The sequence below is a fragment of the Ammospiza nelsoni genome, chromosome Z (assembly GCF_027579445.1).
Source record: "Ammospiza nelsoni isolate bAmmNel1 chromosome Z, bAmmNel1.pri, whole genome shotgun sequence".
In the NCBI taxonomy this organism is placed as follows: Eukaryota; Metazoa; Chordata; class Aves; order Passeriformes; family Passerellidae; genus Ammospiza; species Ammospiza nelsoni.
In genome coordinates, this window is record NC_080669.1 from 4,338,751 (window position 1) to 4,360,094 (window position 21,344).

Below are 21,344 nucleotides of genomic sequence, written 5' to 3' on the forward strand. Positions count from 1 at the left end.
CTCTGCTCACCACAGGCCTGTGCAGAGGGCTGAAGGACAAGACAAGCCTGAGGGGCAGTTCCTGACCAGCAGGAACGCCTGATGCAAGTTGTGGCGATGTTCTGGGAGAAGAAGTTCTGCTGCTGCGGCACTCACCCACACATCACACTCTGTCAGCCTGCTGAACTGGCCCCTTCACTCCTGCTCGGCTCTGGGTGTTGCAATTGTGTCTGTCATTTGTTCTTTCAGCTAATTAGCATTGGTTAACTTCATGCTTAATGACCTTTCCCAAGCTGTTGCAACCAGTAGTAGAAAACTCATCAAACCCAGCTGTCATTTTTACCACACACAGATTTATACACACGCACTACTGTGCCTTCATGCAATAAAGCTTTCTGTTGCTCTTTGAATTAATTAATCCCTTTGTTTTTATTGTATTATCATGCAGATAGAAACTACCATGTTATCTTCCCCCTGATTTAATTCAACCCATGTTTAAAACATGAAACTAAGGGCAGATTAATCCATCCTGGCAATGGAAAACCAAGTCTGGCTTCCTTTCCTCTCTTGAAAATGGAGCAATGGTTTCAAGTAACAAGGATGTAATCTTTTAGAGGCAGAAATTTTTCCATCAAAATATTTCATTTTTGAAACCAAAATATATTAAGGAAAAAGACAGTCATTTCAATAAAGCCTTCTGTAAATGTGTCTCTTGTTAAGGTGCGTGGAAACAGCTTTTCTTCAACAACACAATTATTTTTTCTGTTCTTTTATGTTTAATTTTACAAGTATATATTTATCTTGACTTTTACAGTGCAACATTATGAAAACTGTCCAGCAATTAAATAAAATTAATTAACGAATTTAAGCAAAATAAAGTTATCTGATGAGATTTCAGAAAAAAAAATTTAAACCCTTAATCCAGATGCAGTTGCTCTGATTCTTCATTTGAAGAAATGGGCATAATTAAAAAAAAAAAAGCCCCTAGACCAAAAGCTGCTTCCTAGATATCCATTATTCTTGTTTTCAAGCAGGACATATTGAACAGTTTTAGACTCACTTTTTAGACTCAGCACTTTTATCTTCTATAAAACAACGAAAGGATTTTTATAGTACAGGGTTGCAAAATAGATTTTGTTTGTGAACTCTGAATAATTCTACAAATTGAGGGAGTCATAGTCTTCTGAATACACTTGTATTGTGTGGAGGGATTATGGTAGAAATGTCCCAAAACTTCAAACAAATATTCGTGCCAGGCCTCAGAGGTCTAGGAAAATAGATTTTATTATATACACCACCAAATATTTAATCAGTAAGGCAGTATAAACACATATCTTATTTTCTCAGATTTGCACTGCAGCCTTGGGCCTCTCTTTAGAAAAGTGCAAACAGAAACCCTGTTTGCTACTGTTCCTTATCACAATGTCATCATTCATGGGAGAAACCACTCAGAGCAACTGCGGAAAACACAAGAGACATCCTCCTCCCAGCCACATGGCATGGCCTGATTTCCCCTCTGCCACGGAATTATCCACCTGCTGACCCCTGTTTTCACAAAAATCCAGTTTCAGGGAGAGTTGAATCAGGGGAATCTGGCAAAACCCCCCCCTTAGTCTCCTCTGTGACCATCCCAGTGAAGAAAAAGCAAGAATTTCCCAAATCTCAAGACCTCGGGAACACAAAGCTTCACCAGGGACACCAAAATCTGCAAAAAAGTCCCAGTAGATGTTTCCAAGAAGCACAGCTCTGCTTGGAGGGTGGAAGGGCTGCTGGAAACGGTGATCCTGTCCCAGGCTGAGCTTCTGCCTCCCCTGAGTGCCCCATGCCCCTACACAGCATCATCCCCTGCATGTACAGCCTTGGCCATCTCCTAACCACAGGCAGGCCCAAAGCTCAAAGGATAAAGGAGAATAAACCCTTTTTAAAAAAAAAAAAAAAAAAAGAAAGGGTTTTGAATTTTTTTCAAAAATTGTCCAAAAATTTTAACAAAAATTCTCTTTCTTTCTTTCTTTCTTTCTTTCTTTCTTTCTTTCTTTCTTTCTTTCTTTCTTTCTTTCTTTCTTTCTTTCTTTCTTTCTTTCTTTCTTTCTTTCTTTCTTTCTTTCTTTCTTTCTTTCTTTCTTTCTTTCTTTCTTTCTTTCTTTCTTTCTTTCTTTCTTTCTTTCTTTCTTTCTTTTCTTTCTTTCTTTCTTTCTTTCTTTCTTTCTTTCTTTCTTTCTTTCTTTCTTTCTTTCTTTCTTTCTTTCTTTCTTTCTTTCTTTCTTTCTTTCTTTCTTTCTTTCTTTCTTTCTTTCTTTCTTTCTTTCTTTCTTTCTTTCTTTCTTTCTTTCTTTCTTTCTTTCTTTCTTTCTTTCTTTCTTTCTTTCTTTCTTTCTTTCTTCTTTCTTTCTTTCTTTCTTTCTTTCTTTCTTTCTTTCTTTCTTTCTTTCTTTCTTTCTTTCTTTCTTTTTCTTTTTCTCTCTCTCTTTCTCTCTTTCATCTTTCTTTCTCAAAGGGGCAAAGTTTTCAGCTGAGATTTAAGTAGTTACTTCTCTTCCAGGGCATGACACACATGAGAAAGTTAAAGAAGCAACACCCAGTGGGGTTTCTGTGTCACCATTTCTGTTTCATGTGAAAACCTGATCCTATTTCTGCATGCTGGGTGCACCAGGACACCTTTCCCCTTCCATGAACTGAAAACAAATCTGTCGCACAGACAGCTGCTGCAAAAAACACACCGGCTGCTTGTGCCTGCTTACAGAGACATCAGCTTCAAGCTTGAACCTTACAAATTCTTTATCACTGCTGCTGCAAACTCTTCATGTGTTTTTTTAGCATCATGGCCATTTAAAAAGCAGTGACATTTATACTTGTGGGCTGTGTATTGGGTTTATGAATGGAAATAGGGTAATAAACAGAATTAGGTTTGTTAACAAAGGAACTACAGTGCTTAGAAACATTACTTTTCCTTAAAATATTAGGAAAAATATTTAAAATAATTTATAAAATTATATAAATTATTATATTTTTAAAAGTTATTAAAATATTTAGATCATGGGTTTTGTTGTTTGTTTTTTTTTTTTTTTTTTTTAATATTGGTTTAAACATTAGGCTACTGTTATATCCTGGTAAGGAAAAAAGAGCTAACAATGAAAGAATAAACACACTGAAACTTTAAACTGCTCTTGATTGTAAGCCAAAGAGAGCCCTTGTGAGGCAAACTGCTCCATCTCTGCAGGGAAAACTTTCAGGAGGTGGAAAATTGGAGCTGCTCACTGGGACCTGGTGTGTGCAGCAGGGTGATGCTCACCTGTGCTGGCTGTGGATCCCAGCAGGTGGATGCGCACAGCCACAGCACCTTCCAGCAGGCAGCTGGCACCTCCAGTAAAGATTCTGTGGCACTGCGCAAAATGCAGAGATGACCACAAGAATGCGCAGCATGTGCTGAGCTGACATCTGATTTAAGTCTCAGAGGGAAAGGGAAGCTCCACGGAGCCTGCTGAGGACAGGCAGGTGTCAGGATCCATCCTAGTGAACGGATGTTGTGATGGTTCGTAGGGGTGATCTCAGGGTGCAAAAGAACTAACACGGCACAGGGGGTTTGCAGTAATAATCTAAACAAATGCACCTTTATTGAATGACCACAGCAAAACGCGATTCAGTGATTAAGGGAGAGAAAAAGTTAGAGAAAGAGAGAGAAAAGATAGAGAGGGATATAGCTACCAATGCAGAGACGAAGTCCTTTGGACCAGTCCAGCTGAGGGTCCGCCTGTTGCGCTGGGGAGATCTCCAAGGCTCTAGCTAACTCAGAGGTTTTTATTACTGAAAATTGTGAGGGGGGGGAAACAGATACAATAGGGGACAGATGTGACAGGTAGTCCATGCTCTCAGCAGTAAATGAGAGCCATTGTGTTCTTGGTTCAGTGGTCACAACCTGCAGGCAAACATCTCGCTTTGGTCAGCTTGCCTCCCCCACACACCTCCCTCAGGCTGGGGGTTTCAGTCCCAGTCCTTGATGGAGAGGGTCCTTACATCTCAGTCTGTCTGTCACGGTGGTTATAAAACAGGCCAGGGTCTTCTGTGGGAGACCACCTGAGACTCAGGAGAAGTCCAACCAGGCCGAGAGGTGGGACAGCTTCCAGAGCTGCTATTGTTGCAAACGGGGCACGGTGCCCCCTTCTTAGCACACTGCAAACACCTGTAGAAATAATAACTTAACACTGAGCTCGCAGGTCTCAGGGCCTTTGGCGTGTGACTTTCTCCTTCAGAGCCAGAGATTCTAGATGGGGGGGTTCTTCTCTTCAGTGGTCCCCCAATGACAATCGTGAGGCAAATGAGACAAAATTCAGACAGACTCTCACAGCGGGACACAAAACAGCTTTTGGCTCCTCTGTGACTCGGGAAAACCCAGGACACCCTCTGAGAACCGTGGAAAGGTCACTTCTAAAAATGGATTTCCCCATTCCGCCTCTCACTTTTCTTTGCTGGGCAGCAGCCTTTCCTCTAAAATCAGGAAAGATTCTTCCTGCACCCCAGGCCCTGTGATGCTGCCACCCTGATCTGCGCCACTGCCAGGAATATCCCCCTGGCAGGCTGCACTCAGCAGATCAGGACTCTGAGGGGAAGGTGATGCACTGACAGCATTTCTACATTGTCCCAAAATGTCCCTAAATTAGCAGCCTGGCTGTGGTTTCCATGCTCAGGCCAGCTCCAGGAACAAGGATGTCATCTTTCAGAGGGAGACATTTTTCCACCAAAGAGCATTTTTCCATCAAAGAGCATTTTTCCACAGAGCTGGGCTAGGGCAGGAGCTGCTCTGTGAATCTGAACAGCATCTGCAAGGAAAAATGCTAAATGTGTATAAATCAAGATAAATCCAGAGGCATGCCTGGGCCTCTTCCAATTGCCCATTCACTTGTTCTGCACAGGATCTCTGTGATCCCTGGAAAACACACTAAGGTATGCATTTTGGGACTGGAGTTCCTGCCCTGTGAATGTTTGAGTATAAATCTCATGTAATTGAGAAGCTGGCTACATTTTTTTGCTTAATCCCGCGCTAGTTTCTTTAGTTTCAGTAAGCAAAAGGAAGAAACAACCAAATATGGATTAATTTGACCACTGCTCCTCCAGTTTCCCCCTTTTCTCACCAAACCCACAGTTTTCAGGGCTGCTCTCTGGCACACTCAAGCTCAAGGCATCCCAGGGCAATTTGTGCTGCAGCAATTCCAAGCCAAGGAATTTCATCTGCAAGGAACTGAGGCAGGCAGTGGCCCAAGAAGGCGGGATTGAAACCAGGACCAAAAATGTGCTTTTGACAGAGCCCTCTTTGGAAACTTAGGCTGTAACAGGAGCTGTGGGTGTGCTCCAGGCTCTTCCCCTGCTCCCTTCTCACACGGGTTTTTGCTGCAGAGCTGCACATGTCTGCTCAGGGCAGGTGAAAATGGGGCTCATTTTCATCATGGGATGGGTACAGAGAGAGCAGAATGGCATTGGGGTGTCACTTTGATGCCTTGTGGCCTAGAACAGAGGCTGGATGGAGTTAAAGATTAAAGCAGGGATTTATTAAAAGGATTTCCTCAATGGATACACCTTGGGAACAAAAGAGCCCAGCCAGGGCTGCACCCAAGATGAACCAAAATGGTCACAAAATGCACGACAGGTCAGGAGATCTCTCACTTTGTGACCGTGTTCACAGGGGTCTGAGGTTGAGGGAAGAGATGAGGATCTGACTCCATGTTTCAGAAGGCTGATTTATTATTTTATGGTATATATTCTATTAAAACTATACTAAAAGAATGGAAGAAAGGATTTCATCAGAAGGCTAGCTAAGAATAGAATAGCAAAGAATGATAACAAAGGCTTCTGTCTCGGACAGGGAGTCTGAGCCAGCTGACTGTGATTGGCCATTAATTAAAAACAATCAACATGGGCCAATCACAGATGCACCTGTTGCATTCCACAGCAGCAGATAACCATTGTTTACATTTTGTTCCTGAGGCCTCCCAGCTTCTCAGGAGAAAAAATCCTAAGGCAAGGATTTTTTCATAAAAGCTATCTGACACACTCACTTATGTAAGTTTTGCTCCATTTGCATCTTGGAGTTAATTGTCCCATTCCAGCTTCAGCCCATGCAGTCCCATCCTGCTTGTTTTTCCCTCTTCATTCCACTGCTGTTGATGCTCTTGGGGCTGAGATTTGGGTCATTTGTCCTTGGTGCCCAGCTGGAGAAGGAATTGTTTTGTCTCCCTGCTCTGTGCAGAGAGCTCACCATCCCTAATATGAAGACCTGAACTACACATTAAAGCAGCACAGAATCTGAAAAATAAAAAAGGCAAAACCTGAGGCATCAGCTGAAACCTCCACTCAAGCCTGGGTGCTGATCTCCTGTTCAACTCCCAGGTGACAGTGCCCTCAGCCCTATTCCTTTATTGGCCTTTTCAGCCCTCCTTTTGTCATTATCTGCGATGGTTTTTGGCTCTGCTGTTGTAGAATTCTATATTCAGACTTGCCTGGCCAGCAGAATAGGGGCTGAATTAAAAAACTGAGCTGACTCTTAATATCTAGATATGCTTGTGCTTTGATAAAAGAGAAGCTGCAAGAATTACCCTTATCAATCAGTGATAAAGGTAAATTTGTCCCCTTATAGAGAACTTGAACAAAACATTCCCAGACACCTCTCACCATCAAAGATACCACACCTGGAAGAAATTGACCTACAAATTAAGGCTGAGGAGTAAATCACACCAAATATGGGGAGCCTTGCAATCCAAGAGACTGTGCATTATTTTTCTCAAAGAAAAGAAGTTTTTGAAGAAGTTTGTAACTTGAAGAAAGCTACAAACTCTTTCCTCTCTTGTAAGCACACGATAAAAGAAGTATGATCACAGTACACGGATTTTTTGCTGTATCTGAGGTATTGGTTGCTTTTTTTCCCCGCAGAAAGTCATCAGATCATGGCAATGGGTCTGTTTTGCTTAACAGGCTCACAGTATGGCACACTTTCATGCCTCCAGCTTCACTTTTAGTAAAAGAAAGGAAAGAGATTTATATGTACCACCTACAGGTAGGCTGTGGGTTTTTGTCAGCACCACCAGAATAATTTCAGACCATGATCACCAAGACTATTGCACCATTTTAGACAGACCCTCCAAACCCACAAAAATTGGTAGAAGATCAGATTGCAAATTCCACAGTGTTTCACCAGCTGAAGATCTCATGCAAATTCTATCTATTTGTTTTTCTAAGATAGGTTACAGCTTGAAATAACCTTGCCAAGACTGCCAAGTGATGGAATCTAAATATTTTGACCATGATGATCGAACTACTTACATATCCTCACTTTCTAATAGTTTCTTGAATTTCATTATCTTCAATATATGCTGCAGGGAGCAATACTGTATTGCTAATGGAAGTTACATGAGGAACAATTTCTTTAGGACACTCTTTGTCTCATATTTCTAATATTCCAAATGGAAATTGTTTTAATCTGTTGGAGGCTCCATCCTGTGCTTTGTAGTAGCAAAACTTGTGTTATTTTTGGTGGGGCCAACAATCAAACAAACAAAATTCTTCCTGATTTGATAACTTACTTGTAAATCTTTGGGGGAAAAAGAGAAAGGGGGAAAAAGAGAAATGAAGAGAGAAAGAAAAATGTTTATGAAGTAACTACTGAAAGCCTCCATATGGGAGCAATGATGTTGCAAAAAACATTGTTTTACCTAATCAATCACTCTTGTTAAACACAACAGAAATGCTGGCTCAGTGTAATTGAAAACTCACAGTTTCTTAGCTCATCTCTGCATATATTCCTACTATCCAGTAGATTTTCTAGTTAGCCCTTCCAGATTTCTGGATTTGTGGTGATGCATGCACCAGAATGAGAGAGAAACCATTATTCAGTGCCTGCTCTACCTGATCAGTGCAGGGTTGGAAATAGATTTATTGGAAGCACAGTTTTTCCAATACTCCTAAAGGTTTATACCTTCCATATTTAATTTTTACAGGCAGGAGTTTTCAATTTTCATGGCTTAATTCACTTGTAAATCAGGTAAATATTCTGGCCATTTTGACCAATGCAATCGTGCAGCTACAGCCTCATTTGAGTCAGCTCAATATTTACCCAAAAATGAACATTTTTCCCTATCAATGAACATTTCCTCATGGGTAATACTCATCTCAAGTTGTGAATTAGCTTACTTTTTCCAAGCCAGAAGTGTAATTATAGCTGCAGAATTCAGAGTGGTTCTTCATTCATCTTGTATAGGCAGGTGGAGGGAGAATTTGGTCAAAGCTTGCAATTACTGGCTAATTATTATTTCTGTTCAGTTTGGATGGTTGTTGTTGTTGTTGTTGTTGCTGTTGTTTCTTATTTTTTGGTGTTTCTTTTGAGAGAGCTTTTGGTTCTTGGGTTTTTTCTTTGTTTTGTTTTGGGTTTTTTTGTGGTTGTTGGGCTTTTTTTAATTTTTTTTTTGTTTGTTTGTTTTTTAAAATTTAATCTTCTCATTACATAGAATATTGTTATGGCATCCAGAGACAATATTAACAGTTAGCTGCTCAACTTCAAGCTTCAAAAGACTGTGAGCTGATTTGAAATGTCTACTGATAAGGAAATGACATTTGCCAACCACCAGTCACTACCGCTGATAATTTAATATTTTTGGGAAAATTGTCTGGTTATCTGGGTATTTTACTAAAGAGCTGGATGTAAAAATTATGTCTGACTTAGCCCAAATTCTAGCTATCAATGAGCTACAGCAAAATTTCTGCTCATTTTCCTTTGGAGGCTCAGATGGAAAAAATAAACTGGTTTTGGAAAGTAGCTGCTTGGGGATTTTGTTTGTGACCTTGTGTGTTTGTGTGTGGGGTGAATGTATGGTTTTTTCTTTGTGTTTTTTAAATTTCTTCTTACAAATGTACAAGCAAATAGGATTAATGCGCCAGTATCTGCTGGAGGAAAGCAGGCTTACCATCTCACAGCAGAATAATAATACTCAATTATGACAATATGTAGAGTTGATTTCAAGGTGTTTATCCCATTATTTTCCCCTTGGTTTTTTTTTTTTTCCTTTTCTACACTGATTTTCTTATTTGCATTTTTCTCCTGAAAACTCAGATAGAAGTGTATTCAGAAAACCAAGGCAAAGAATATTTATGTCAGACAAAAGAAACAGCAAAATAATGCTTTGCTTTCTCTTCCTGCATATCACATATCAAAAAGAAAATGCCATAAGTAGAAAATCACAAACTGGAATGCAGAGACCCATTTTCATGCTGGCTCATTTTGGAGGCTCCTTTGCAATGACCAAAGCTCAGATTATTTTTGTTTATATATGCCTTCTCCTCTGTAAACACCCATTTTACTGCTCTTTGCAATGACAGATTGGATCAAATAATGAGTACCTAATAGCAGCTGGATAGATTTACATAAAATGTCATATACATGCACAGAAAATGAGGCAGTTCCCTGTTGCACAGTATTATTGGATGTGTTTTTTAAAAAATCAGAATAATTTCAATGAAAAACTTCTGACTTTCATCTTGACTATTCTTGCATAATTTTATAGTCTATATATGTTAAAATTTTAAAGAAGATACCATATATCAAAAGTATTTGTATCATAATTTCAACTGAAGTTTGAAATAGTATAAAATTTTGTAAAAATAATTTTAATTCTTTACCAAGGTCCGTCCTTCCTTCCTTCCTTCCTTCCTTCCTTCCTTCCTTCCTTCCTTCCTTCCTTCCTTCCTTCCTTCCTTCCTTCCTTCCTTCCTTCCTTCCTTCCTTCCTTCCTTCCTTCCTTCCTTCCTTCCTTCCTTCCTTCCTTCCTTCCTTCCTTCCTTCCTTCCTTCCTTCCTTCCTTCCTTCCTTCCTTCCTTCCTTCCTTCCTTCCTTCCTTCCTTCCTTCCTTCCTTCCTTCCTTCCTTCCTTCCTTCCTTCCTTCCTTCCTTCCTTCCTTCCTTCCTTCCTTCCTTCCTTCCTTCCTTCCTTCCTTCCTTCCTTCCTTCCTTCCTTCCTTCCTTCCTTCCTTCCTTCCTTCCTTCCTTCCTTCCTTCCTTCCTTCCTTCCTTCCTTCCTTCCTTCCTTCCTTCCTTCCTTCCTTCCTTCCTTCCTTCCTTCCTTCCTTCCTTCCTTCCTTCCTTCCTTCCTTCCTTCCTTCCTTCCTTCCTTCCTTCCTTCCTTCCTTCCTTCCTTCCTTCCTTCCTTCCTTCCTTCCTCCCATTAAAATCCTTATAAATGAGGATTTATAAGCCTCAATTCTCCACAGATTGATTCTCCATTGGCAGGTTTCTATCAATTTTTTGATATTACTTCTAGGATTAAGCACAGCAAATTTTACAGCTCTGTTCCCACAGAGATATGAACCTGATTTGGAACACCCCACTCGCTCTACCTGTTCTTGTGTTTTCCCCATGCTGAACAACAGCTTCAACAACTCATTTTCTCAACACTGCTTGAAATCCTTTCAGCCTCCCGGCTGCTGAACCAAACCAGGAAAATGAATGTGGAATGGGAAAGTTGCATTTTGAAGGAGGCAGCAGAAGGAAATGTCCCTGACCGTGGCAGGGGGATTTGGTCATTCAGGTCCCTGCAGTCCAAGCCATTGCGTAATTCCATGGAAAAGGGGAGCAAACTGGTAAAAGAAAGATAAATCACGACCCTCTAAAACTGAAAACACAAATGCCACACACTCACATGTTTCAATAACTGAATGATATTTTTTTAGGAATAAAATTTGTTAGTGATTTCTATGCCTGGCTGGTAAAAAGAGAAAAGACTTTTTTTTTTTTAACCCAACTTGAATTTATTTCCAGGTCATGAACTCTAAAAATTTCATCAGCAGGCACTACAAACTGGGATTTCCTGAAGGAAGAAGGAACACACAACATTTCCTCATAGCTGCAATTTGTTTCACTTAGTGCACAGCTAAACTTTACTGGAAATGTGAGTCACCATCTATCCCTTAAAAGTATCTTGTTCTTTAGGGGAGGTGTTATTTGATTTAGTGTTTCTTTATCCATGAGGAATTTTTATTATTGTCAGGAGAGTGGGAATAAATATTTCCCATAGGAGTTGAAATGCACCTGGAAATTGCCAAGTAATGGGGATGATTCAGGATTCTGAACTAACAGATGTTAACAGTGGAGAAAAGCTAAGAATGCGTGTTGAGCACTCAACCTGCCACTTGACACAGAGGAAGATCATCTTGATTCATATTTTCCTGTAGGGAATTTCTAAAATTCTCCATCATGTAATGGAGAACTCTTTTAATTCAGTTACTTCTTGATGTACAATTTTCCTGCAAAACTGTTAATGAAAAGCACAATTGTGAAGCTTCATGTACAATGACATCTGTAAACTAGAAATATTGACATTTCAGAATGACAACTGGGGAAAAAAAGCTGAAGCTGTCCTTCCATATCTATCAACACTTATGAAACATCAATTTAATACCATTTTATTATATTTTAACTAGTTGTTTTACCAGTGGTTAAGCAGGTGTGGCCCAGAACAAAGTGAAACACACAAAGTCGTTGGACTCAGCAAGCAGTGATTTTGTGTTAACAATCATGAGATTAACAGCAAGAGAATCAGAGGTGGAGCTTTTTGAAAGCTTGTCAGATTTTTGTTTCACATAAGCAAAACAACGTGTGGGTGGCAAAGAAAAAAAAAAAAAAACCCATCCCTTGCTACGGGCGAACTTGAGAAATTCACCTTGGGAGTTAAAGATCAGGTTTGTTTTTTGTTGTTTTTTTTTTTTTTGTCATATCTGTAGTATTGTGATTGACTAAACAAGAGCAAGAGGCAGATAATCTGTTTGTGGATAGAGGATGCACTCGTGGCTTAAATCAACAAGGAAATCCCAAGCTGGCTGACACTGACTGCCTACAAGCTCCTCAGCTTTTCCAAAGCTCAGCTCCCCAAGTTCTGTCACAACACTGGCAAGGTCAAGGCATCTTTGGTGTGTTCATGACATCACTAATGCTTTTTAATTAAGCAGAAGTAATCCTGCCCTTAGACTGCACTTGATTTCAATTAATTTTTGCAATTCGCAAAGGGAGTCCTGGAAGTGTTTGCTAATGCTGTGTTTCCTCAATGGAAATAATGATGGTTTCCCAAACTGTTAACAGGGGGTTGACACAGCTAATTATAAACCTAAACAGATTTCTCTAAAGCCAGTGGCTTAACATTCGTTTGAAGCTTGAGGTAAGGGTCTGTAGTGATTTTTATTTCTTCTGAAATTAATGACCCAACTTTAAATCATTTTCTCAACAGCTTTGCTAGAGATTTGATATCTTTAGTTCAGTCATAGATGCTGCTGGTTTTTTGAAGTCCCTACACTTCAGTAATTCACTGGAACTCAACATTAGTGGGTCTTAACCTTGGCAAGAATTATTCTTGAGACACCCTAATAATAAGCCAAATGATTTTATAAAGAGACAATAAGCTGGTGGTTATGGTACACTTCAGCAAGACAGTGTTAAAAAGACAGACATTGTGCCAAACATCCCTTAAAAAAAGCATGTGTCCCCAAAACCCCAAACCACCTGCAGAGTGGCAGCTGCTCCATGCAGAGCTGAGACTTGGGACTTCACCAGTATTAAATATTTAATTAAATGGGGAGGCATCTACCAGTGCACTCACAGCAGCAGTTCAGTTTCTCCCATTTAACCCTGTATCCCTGTTTCCTTGGGTGCAACACAGGTACCAGGAAAAAGCAAACCCGTCTGGGTCTGGTTTGTAGGCAGCAGAACCAGCTTATTTAAATCAGAGCCACCACAGTGCCCATCAGCAGCCCTGCAGAACAACAGCCCTGAATTACCTTACACGTGGCGCTTCTGTGTAGGATTTGCCCAGGCTGTTCCCTGTTCAATACAGCAGAATGCTAATCAACACGTTTAATTAATTAGCATTTATACACAGGGCCTGAAGCCTTAATTAACATTCCTCCCTGATTAAACTCTGCTGCCGAGGATTCCAAGTCTCAGGTGAAACTGAGTGTCGGAAGTTTTCGTGCTTGATCTTCCACCCCCTTGTCTCCCAGGACTTCAAAGTGAGCACAAGCTCAATTTCTCAAATCCAGTGGAGCTTTGCCATGCCCTTTCCTTCCCCTGGCAGTGTCTCCTGCAGCAAAAATCACACACTGGGAAGTTCTGCTTGTTTCCCAGTCCCTTGGTGTCACCAGGCCATGAGTTTGATAAAAGACTCAAGGTGCCGCACCATTACTGTTCAATGATAAAAATGTCATTGGGTTTACATCTGTTCTATTTCACAAAAAAGATAAGGAAATAAAGCTTCACACCAACTTGTGCAAACAATATTAATTGTAAATTTTTTCTATCCTGGCTGTAAAAGTGATTTTCCTTGTCTTTAGATTGCCATTACTGTGTCATACAGTTTGTATGTCCTGTTGTATTTTTGTAACCCCTCTCCCAAATGGAGAGAGGTTACAAAAGCTCTCTCTCTCAACCCCTGAGAAGATAACCAGCTATAAATCCAGCTACATCTCTATTTCTAACAGGCTGTTTCTTCAAAATCAACATGGTTTTACACTGCCAAAAATGAAAAATTAAATAAAAATTAAAGAAACCTTCTAAATTATGACAGAAAATCATGTCGTATGCAGTACACCTCATCTTGCTAAAACCTGGACATTTTTTTTAAAAAAGAAGGTTAGATTTAATCCTGCCCAGCCACCTCATGTAATAAAAATTGTGTCAAAGTATTGGATGAACTGGAAAATTACCAGGCTGAGGTGACTTGTAATGACCAAAGAGGTCTTCACTCCTTTGTTATCAAACTTCTTTCTTTCTAAAAGAGCATGAATGCTTGATAACTCACCTCAAGCTCTAAAGCCCAAGTAATTAATTAATTTTGTTGTGTAATCACCTCCTCCAAGGGGACCAGCTTAGGGTAAAATTCAACATATATTGGGTCCCTTACATCAAACTATGAGAGATGCTGAAGTAACAGAAACATTCAGAGTTTTCTCACTTTTGTGAGGCCATATTCAACAGAAAAGTCTAATTTCAAGCTGAAATTAGATTTCCCAAGCTGAAAAGATTTCCAGTACTGGAGTTTTTTTTTTCTACAAAATAAAAACAATAACATATCTATATCATTTAGATAAAGTGTGTGTTGATAAATATGATTGGGTACTCAACAGAGAATTAGTTACAGATATGCAAAGGGTTTTGTGCGAAGGTTTTTGTATGTTGCCTTAGTAAATGATATATCATATAAAGGAAACTAATTTGGTGTAGATACTAACTTCTGCTGATTTACAACTTGCAAATATTGAGATTTTGATTCTACTCTTTGAAACTGTAAAAGAAAAAGGTTTCAAGGTCTTGTAAATTTGCATAAGGTGCGGAGACAAATTTCCTTCTCAACTTCTTTGCTTATCTCTATCTCCAAGTGAATTGTCATTCACCTTTTAGCTCAACTGTGTTCTACATGTGTTTCTTTTTCATCTTTTTATAGGTCTTTACAGGTATCCAAGCTTAATAAATTTCATCAGAGCTTGCAATGGCAGCTCTGTATCAAAAGGAAAACAAGTGTATACCTTTAGCAATTAGTAGATTGCATCAGAGAGAGGGAAAGTAGCAACTCATTGCAAAAGCTGGCTGAAAAACAAGACCATACCTCCCACTTGATATGGTATCAGTGAAAATTAGAATTGGAAAATAACTTCATAAAGGGTGTATTTTCTCAGAAAGTGTGTGTGTGTGTGGGGGGGGTGTGTTTTTTTTGCTTAGTTTTTTTTTTGTTGTTGTTGTTGTTTATTTGGTTTTTGTTTTTTTCTTGTTTGTTTTGGTTTTTGTTTTTGGTGTTTTTTTCTTTGTGTTGGTTTTGTTGGGATTTTTAGTTTGTTTTCTTTTTTTCGTGTTTCTTTTTTTTGGAAGAAGAAGGATAAAAATCGCCAGAACTTCTAGGAAAGACAGGAGACTGAGCATGTTTTGTACACTACTTTAAATCTTCCCGAGGGATAAAAATAGCCTTCAAGCAAGCACTCTCCTCCACCCTTGGGTGGATCATGGGGAGCACTTTCCATTGCTCACCTCCTGATTATGCTCTAACATTAAAAAAAATATTGTTTGGGAAAAAAATATGGCAAAAGTGAGAGGATGTAAAGTGGTTTCCCGAGGCAGGAGGGACAATGTGTGAAACAGATGGATGGTTCCTCATCACCAGGAAATTCTGTTCTGTGGTCTGAGTTTGGCAAAGGGTTGTGGTGTGAGGAGCAGATGGAGGCATCCATCCATCCTGTTTTTTTTTATCTGTGGCCTGCCACAGAGCCAGGAGCTACTACTGCCACTCATAGTGACCTAAGATGTTTGACATTTGATATGAAAAATAATCCTAGGCTAAGAAGAGTCAAATAGGCTTTCCCCAGCTGGTTTGGGCTGGTTAACCTCTTGTTTTTGAGAGGGCTCTGCAGCTCTGCCTGCTCTGCTTGGATAATCCCCACCTATCAAGCTCTCATGACTGATTCTTCAGTACAGTTAGAGCTATTTGTCACAATTATCCACCAGTTTCCAGGGCAGAATGGAGTGAATCACCTCTTACAGTAAATATTTCTTTAAGAGGCTCGGGGTGCAAACTGGGACCTGTTTGACACGTTCAGGTTAAGCCTCTGTGTTGATGAGGTTGATAGATGAGCCCTCAAAGAAGGGCACAGATCCCTGCCCCTCCTTCAGGAGCCCTGCCTACGTGATTGATAATTGAGTCAGTGTTATGCTAAAAACGTTGCCTTAGCTACCGACCTTGGCTCAGGGAGCTCATCCATCACTGGCCAGGAGCATTTTGCTATCTATCTATGGGTGTTTGAATGCAAAACACTCCTGCTTCGTTGCCCTGGTTAGTTCTGACTGCAGCCAAGGGCAGGCAGTATCTCTTATTGTCAGAAATTGATTTATGCTTGCCTGACAGAGAGTCACATCTGGGTTAGGGAAGAGCTGGAAAAATTCCTAATGAGAAAGCACCTAAAAAGCAGTGTCAGGAGCAGGACCAGGAGTTAAAGCAGGCGACTGAAACCAACAGGAGAATTCTCCAGCCACTTGTGGATGAGAAAAAACTTGAAAGAAAGCAAAATATGGTCAGGCTCCACCCATGGCAGCGTTAAGGTCACAGCACACCTTGATCTAGAGGGTGGCACCCCTGTCCATGGTGTGGGGACTGGAAATGGATGATCTCCATGGTCCCTTCCAACTCAAGGTGTCCTGTGATTCCATGCTAAGACCACACATTCTTTGTCCTTCTTTGGGGGATGATGCCTCAGTGCACAGCTGCCAAACATCTGGTAGCCTTATGCTGTGCCAAAGTCACCATGGGCAAGGTGGATACCCCAGAGTTTGGGAAAAAACCAAATTCTGATCCTCTGTTCTGTACCTTCCCTGCTGAGGCTGGTGGCTAAAGGCTACACGTTTTCTATGGAATGATCATTTGGCTAAGGGATTTATTTTAAATTTTTTTTATTTCTGAAGCATTTATCTGTCCTGCTGTCCTACTCTTTGGCAAGTGCCTTGGTTTGACAGGAGCAGGCACTGATGAGATGCTGAAACACATCTACAAATGCCTTCTTAGGTGAGTAAATATTTCTTTTGGACACTGTGTTGCAGCAATAGGATGGGTCCCATCTGTGACACCATCATTGCCTGTTCATGGGCAAGTTTTTATGAGTTTAATCCAAGTAATCCAAGCCTTTGACAGGGACTCAGTCTTTTCAAATTCACATAATGTGTGAAAACAAGGAAAGCTATGTGCCAGACCAACCAACCCAGAGTTCTCTGGAAGTCCCCAGGTTGCAGCCCTGAAAAGTTAATTTCCTTTTTGCCCCTTAAGTCTCTTTTTCATGTTGCAACACGACTTGCATGCATATTCCCTCTGTTTTACCCTTTTATTTCTCTGTTCCATTGCCACGCATCTCAGATATTCCCCAGTTTATTACCAGGAAACCAGCAGGTGTTTGACAGATGGCAATTTGCCTGGTATTAATTGCTGGGAAACTGCTCACTCAGAGATCTTATCCCTTCATATCCTACTCCTTATACTAATTGGCATTCTCGATAGGCGATAAGGGGAGAATAATAATTAGATACGGGAAGAGCATTTTTGACTAATGCAATCTGCACAGCAAATACCTGAGCAGCAGCAATCTCAACTGCTCGGGAGCTGGCAGGAGTCTCTGCACAGGGGTTGGGGCACTGTGGCCGTGTTCACAAGGGTTTTTGGACTGGGGAAGAGACGAGGATCTGACTCCATGTTTCAGAAGGCTGATTTATTATTTTATGATATATATTACACTAAAACTATACTAAAAAGAAGAAACGGTTTCATCAGAAGGCTAGCTAAGAATAGAATACAAAAGAATGATAACAAAGTTTGTGGCTCAGACAGAGAGTCCGAGCCAGCTGACTGTGATTGGCCATTAATTACAAACAACCACATGAGCCCAATCACAGATGCACCTGTTGCATTCCACAGCAGCAGATAACCACTGTTTACATTTTGTTCCTGAGGCCTCCCAGCTTCTCAGGAGGAAAAATCCCAAGGAAAGAATTTTTCATAAAAGTTGTCTGCGACAGGGCATCACACCTTGAGAGAGGCAGAGTGCTGGGGAATTGCTGCCTCTCTTCCCACAGCTTGGGTATCCATGAGAGGATATCCATCACAGTGGAAGGTGTTAACTATCCCATTCTCCAGCACCTTTGGGGAGACGGAAGCTTCCAAAGGCCTTGAAGCAAATCAATCAGTCAAAATTAGTTTTGACACCCTTTAACTGTGGTCTCTTACCGTTCTCAGGTATCTTTCATTCAACAGGCACAATTTAATAATTCCCATCCACAAGACTAAGTTATTACTTTAACACTTTTTGCAGTAAGAGCATAAATTTTGTGAACTACAGTACTAATTATTCTCACAATTCAAGCATTTACTTATAACCCAGCTAGCATGTCCAGTATTGGAATGAATCAAATAAAGTTTACTGATGAAAATGGTAATTCCCCTTCTCCCCTGTACAATTCTCAGGCTAAGGTCAGAATACAAAAACAGTCTTGATCTTTCTATCTGAAGTATTCCTCCCTGAAGGAGATGTTTTATTCAGGCAGTGCTTGAAACCAGTGACATAAGCGTTGTCTTATTCTTAATTCAGTGTTATTCTTTGTACATTTCTTGGATCATTTGGGTTTTTCCAAACTATCACTACTCAGTCCCCATTGGAAAGTCAGTGCAAATCCCTGGAGGCAGGTGGCTTTCAGCAGCATGAGATCACAGCTCCCAGCACTTTTCCCTGGAGAGGAGCAGCCCCTGGCATGCCCTGGGTGCTGTTTTGCTGCCAGCCCCTGGAACCTTCTCTGGGCTGTGCCTGGCAATGCCCAGTGGCATTTCCAGCAGCAGCGACCAATTTCACAATGCCTGGCGTGTCACAGGCATCTTTTATGGAAAATCCTTTCCTTGGGATTTTTCCTCCTGAGAAGCTGGGAGGCCTCAGGAACAAAATGCAAACAATGGTTATCTGCTGCTGTGGAATGCAACAGGTGCATCTGTGATTGGGCTTATGTGGCTGTTTCTAATTAATGGCCAATCACAGTTAGCTGGCTCGGACTCTCTGGTCAGTCACAAGATTTTATTATCATTCCATTCCTTTCATTTCAAGCCTTCTGGTGAAATCCTTTCTTTTATTCTTTTAGTATAGTTTTAATGTAGTATATATCATAAAATAATAAATCAATCCTTCTGAAACATGGAGTCAGATCCTCGTCTCTTCCCTCATCCTCAGACCCCTGTGAACACTGTCACACCTGGTGCACATCTGCTCACAGGAGTCACCACAGGAGAGCCCAGCAGAAAAGGAACAGATGGGGCTGTTCAAGAAAAGGAATGTTTCCCAGCAAGAGCCATCAGAAATATTTATTTTATGAGCAAAGATTAATATTTTTAATTTTTCTATGGAGGAAAAAAACAAAAGAAAAGCGAACAGAGAAATATTGTTGTGCTGGGTTAACTGTTTCAGATTTGTCTGTTGTGATGAATGTGTGATGAATAAATACCTGGAACCAAGCTGGCCTGACAAGGGAAGGTTCCTGAGTGCTGACCATTGGGGATTTGATGAAAATGGGAGCAGAATGTATTTAAAGGTAATAACAATGTGAAAGTGGAATAGCAGCCTTCTGGGCCTGCAGGCTGAGAGATCGCCCTCAGGTTTGCTCATTCACACTTTCATAGCCCTTTTTGTATATTCACACCCCTTTTATTTTTATTTCTGTCCCTCATTCTCTGAGCAGTATTGCTGACAGCAGCATCCAAAATCCCAGTTGTGTGGGGGTTTCAGTAAAACACCAGCACACATCCAGAAATCCTCTCCCAAGGGGGCTGGGAGCATGCCTCAGCTCATTTGAAAACAGAAATTCATGGTGTTACACACAAGTTGCATCAAAGCAGGCTAGATACCAAATATCAGGACACGTTTATAAACAAATTACAGAGGAACCAAAAAAAAAAAAAAAAAAAGAAAAAGAAAGAAAAGAAAGAGAAAAATAAGAAAGGAAAAAAAATAAAGAAAAAGATATCTGAATGAAATACATGACCATTTGAAAGCAAATGAAAGGACAAAGTTCTAGCAATTGATCTCCAGAGAAACCATTTAGGGATGATAACAACCCTTCACCTTCTTTCTTTAGCTGTTTTATTTCCCTTCCCCTCTTTGCAGCCTTGAATCTGATGTGAGGAGCTGGTCTGAATTCTGTAGTCATAGGCTCACTGCCAAAACAAGCAAGCAGTATGTTCACAAGATGTTATAATCAGCTGCAACAAGCAACCAATTTTTCTTGCAGCAATTGGACCTAACAGAGGGAGAGGATATGACTTACTTTGTTCCTCCTTATTTGTTTTTTAGCATTCTTTTATTCCTCCTTTGTTTTTCTTCCATGAAAATATATTCCATGCATTGCTAAAAGCTGAATATTCCTTTTAGTTTTCCCCAAAATTGATTTATATATAAGGACAGTTTAGTAAAAAATACCTATACTTCTTGAGACCACGTGCTACAGAAAAGCCTGCTTGGATCTGAACTGTGAAAAGTTCTTTATGAGATGAAGACTTTTTTACTTGATAAATCCCAACTTTGGGTCATATTTCATGTAGTAGCCTCTGGAGGACTCATTCAGCCTCAAAGGTGATGACAGAAGTCACGTGGCTACTACTAAAAAACTAAAGAAAATGAAAACAAAACCCAAGTTTGAAGGGAATTTAATAGTCCATCAGATAATGAGGTCCTACATCTGTGTGTGGTCCTGTGCCATGGAAGAGCCCGAAGTTTGACCCCTGTTATCTTAAAGGATTTCAAATGAAAACAGGCAGGAGAGAAATTCACAGTGAAGCAGACAGACATGGAGATTTGCAGCTTCTTTCAGGGGAAGTAAATCTGCTTAATTTCTTGTGAGACCACCTCCATTTGGTCTCAGAATTTTTTACCTCATTCTTGCATATGAATATTCTTGCATACCCAGAACTCAACCTTACTTCTTCTGTGGAGATACATCTAAACTGGAGAGGAACCACTGTTAGAAAAAATCAGAGCTGCATCCCCTCAGTGATATTGAGGGTTCTGCTGCATTTGAAGCTTCTGATCTGAGTGTTCTTCCACTTTTTTTTTTTTTTTTGAGGGTCCCTTAATGCCATCCTTCACAACAGCTTCGTCTTGCCTGCTCCACATGAGCCTTCTATCCAAATATTTGTGCTTGGCCTTTCTGAATTCCCTTTTTCCATGAAAAAAGAAGGCCACAGGAAAAGAGAAAAGCTTTTTATCCAGGTTTCTGCTGCTCAGGACGTGGCCCTGGTGCCAGGATGTGAGTGGCACAGCTTGCTCTCCCAACAAACTCAAGAAAAATCAGGTTTTTCCACCTTCCTGCTCATTCTTTATTGAATTCACTTGTTTGCTTGGACAAGAAAGAGTCATTGATCTCTTCTGTGTGCAATAGTATGAGGACTTGGTTTTATTCCAGACCTCAAGCCACAGAAAAATCCAAGCACTGAGAGTGCCCAAGACCTTACAGAGTGAAGATTTATATATAACCCTATATTTACTATTTCAGACACACAGAGCTCCAGAGTTGGTTTCTCCTCCAGCTCAGATCAGTCTTTAACTTGAACAGAGTTTTCAAAGAGCCTGGCTCCTGGCCTAATGCTAGTCCAGGGGAAATGAGATGATCACAGTGGTAATAATTTGTATGTTGGGCTTTAAGTCAGATGTGGTTGTTCTATTCTCAGTTTATCTCTCCATATGGACTTTCAAAGAGGAGAAGGCAGTGTGGTAACAATTTGCTTGAAAAGGCCTCTGATTTCTTAGTCAGAAGTTTTAAGGGGATTGTTCAGCTTTCATTTA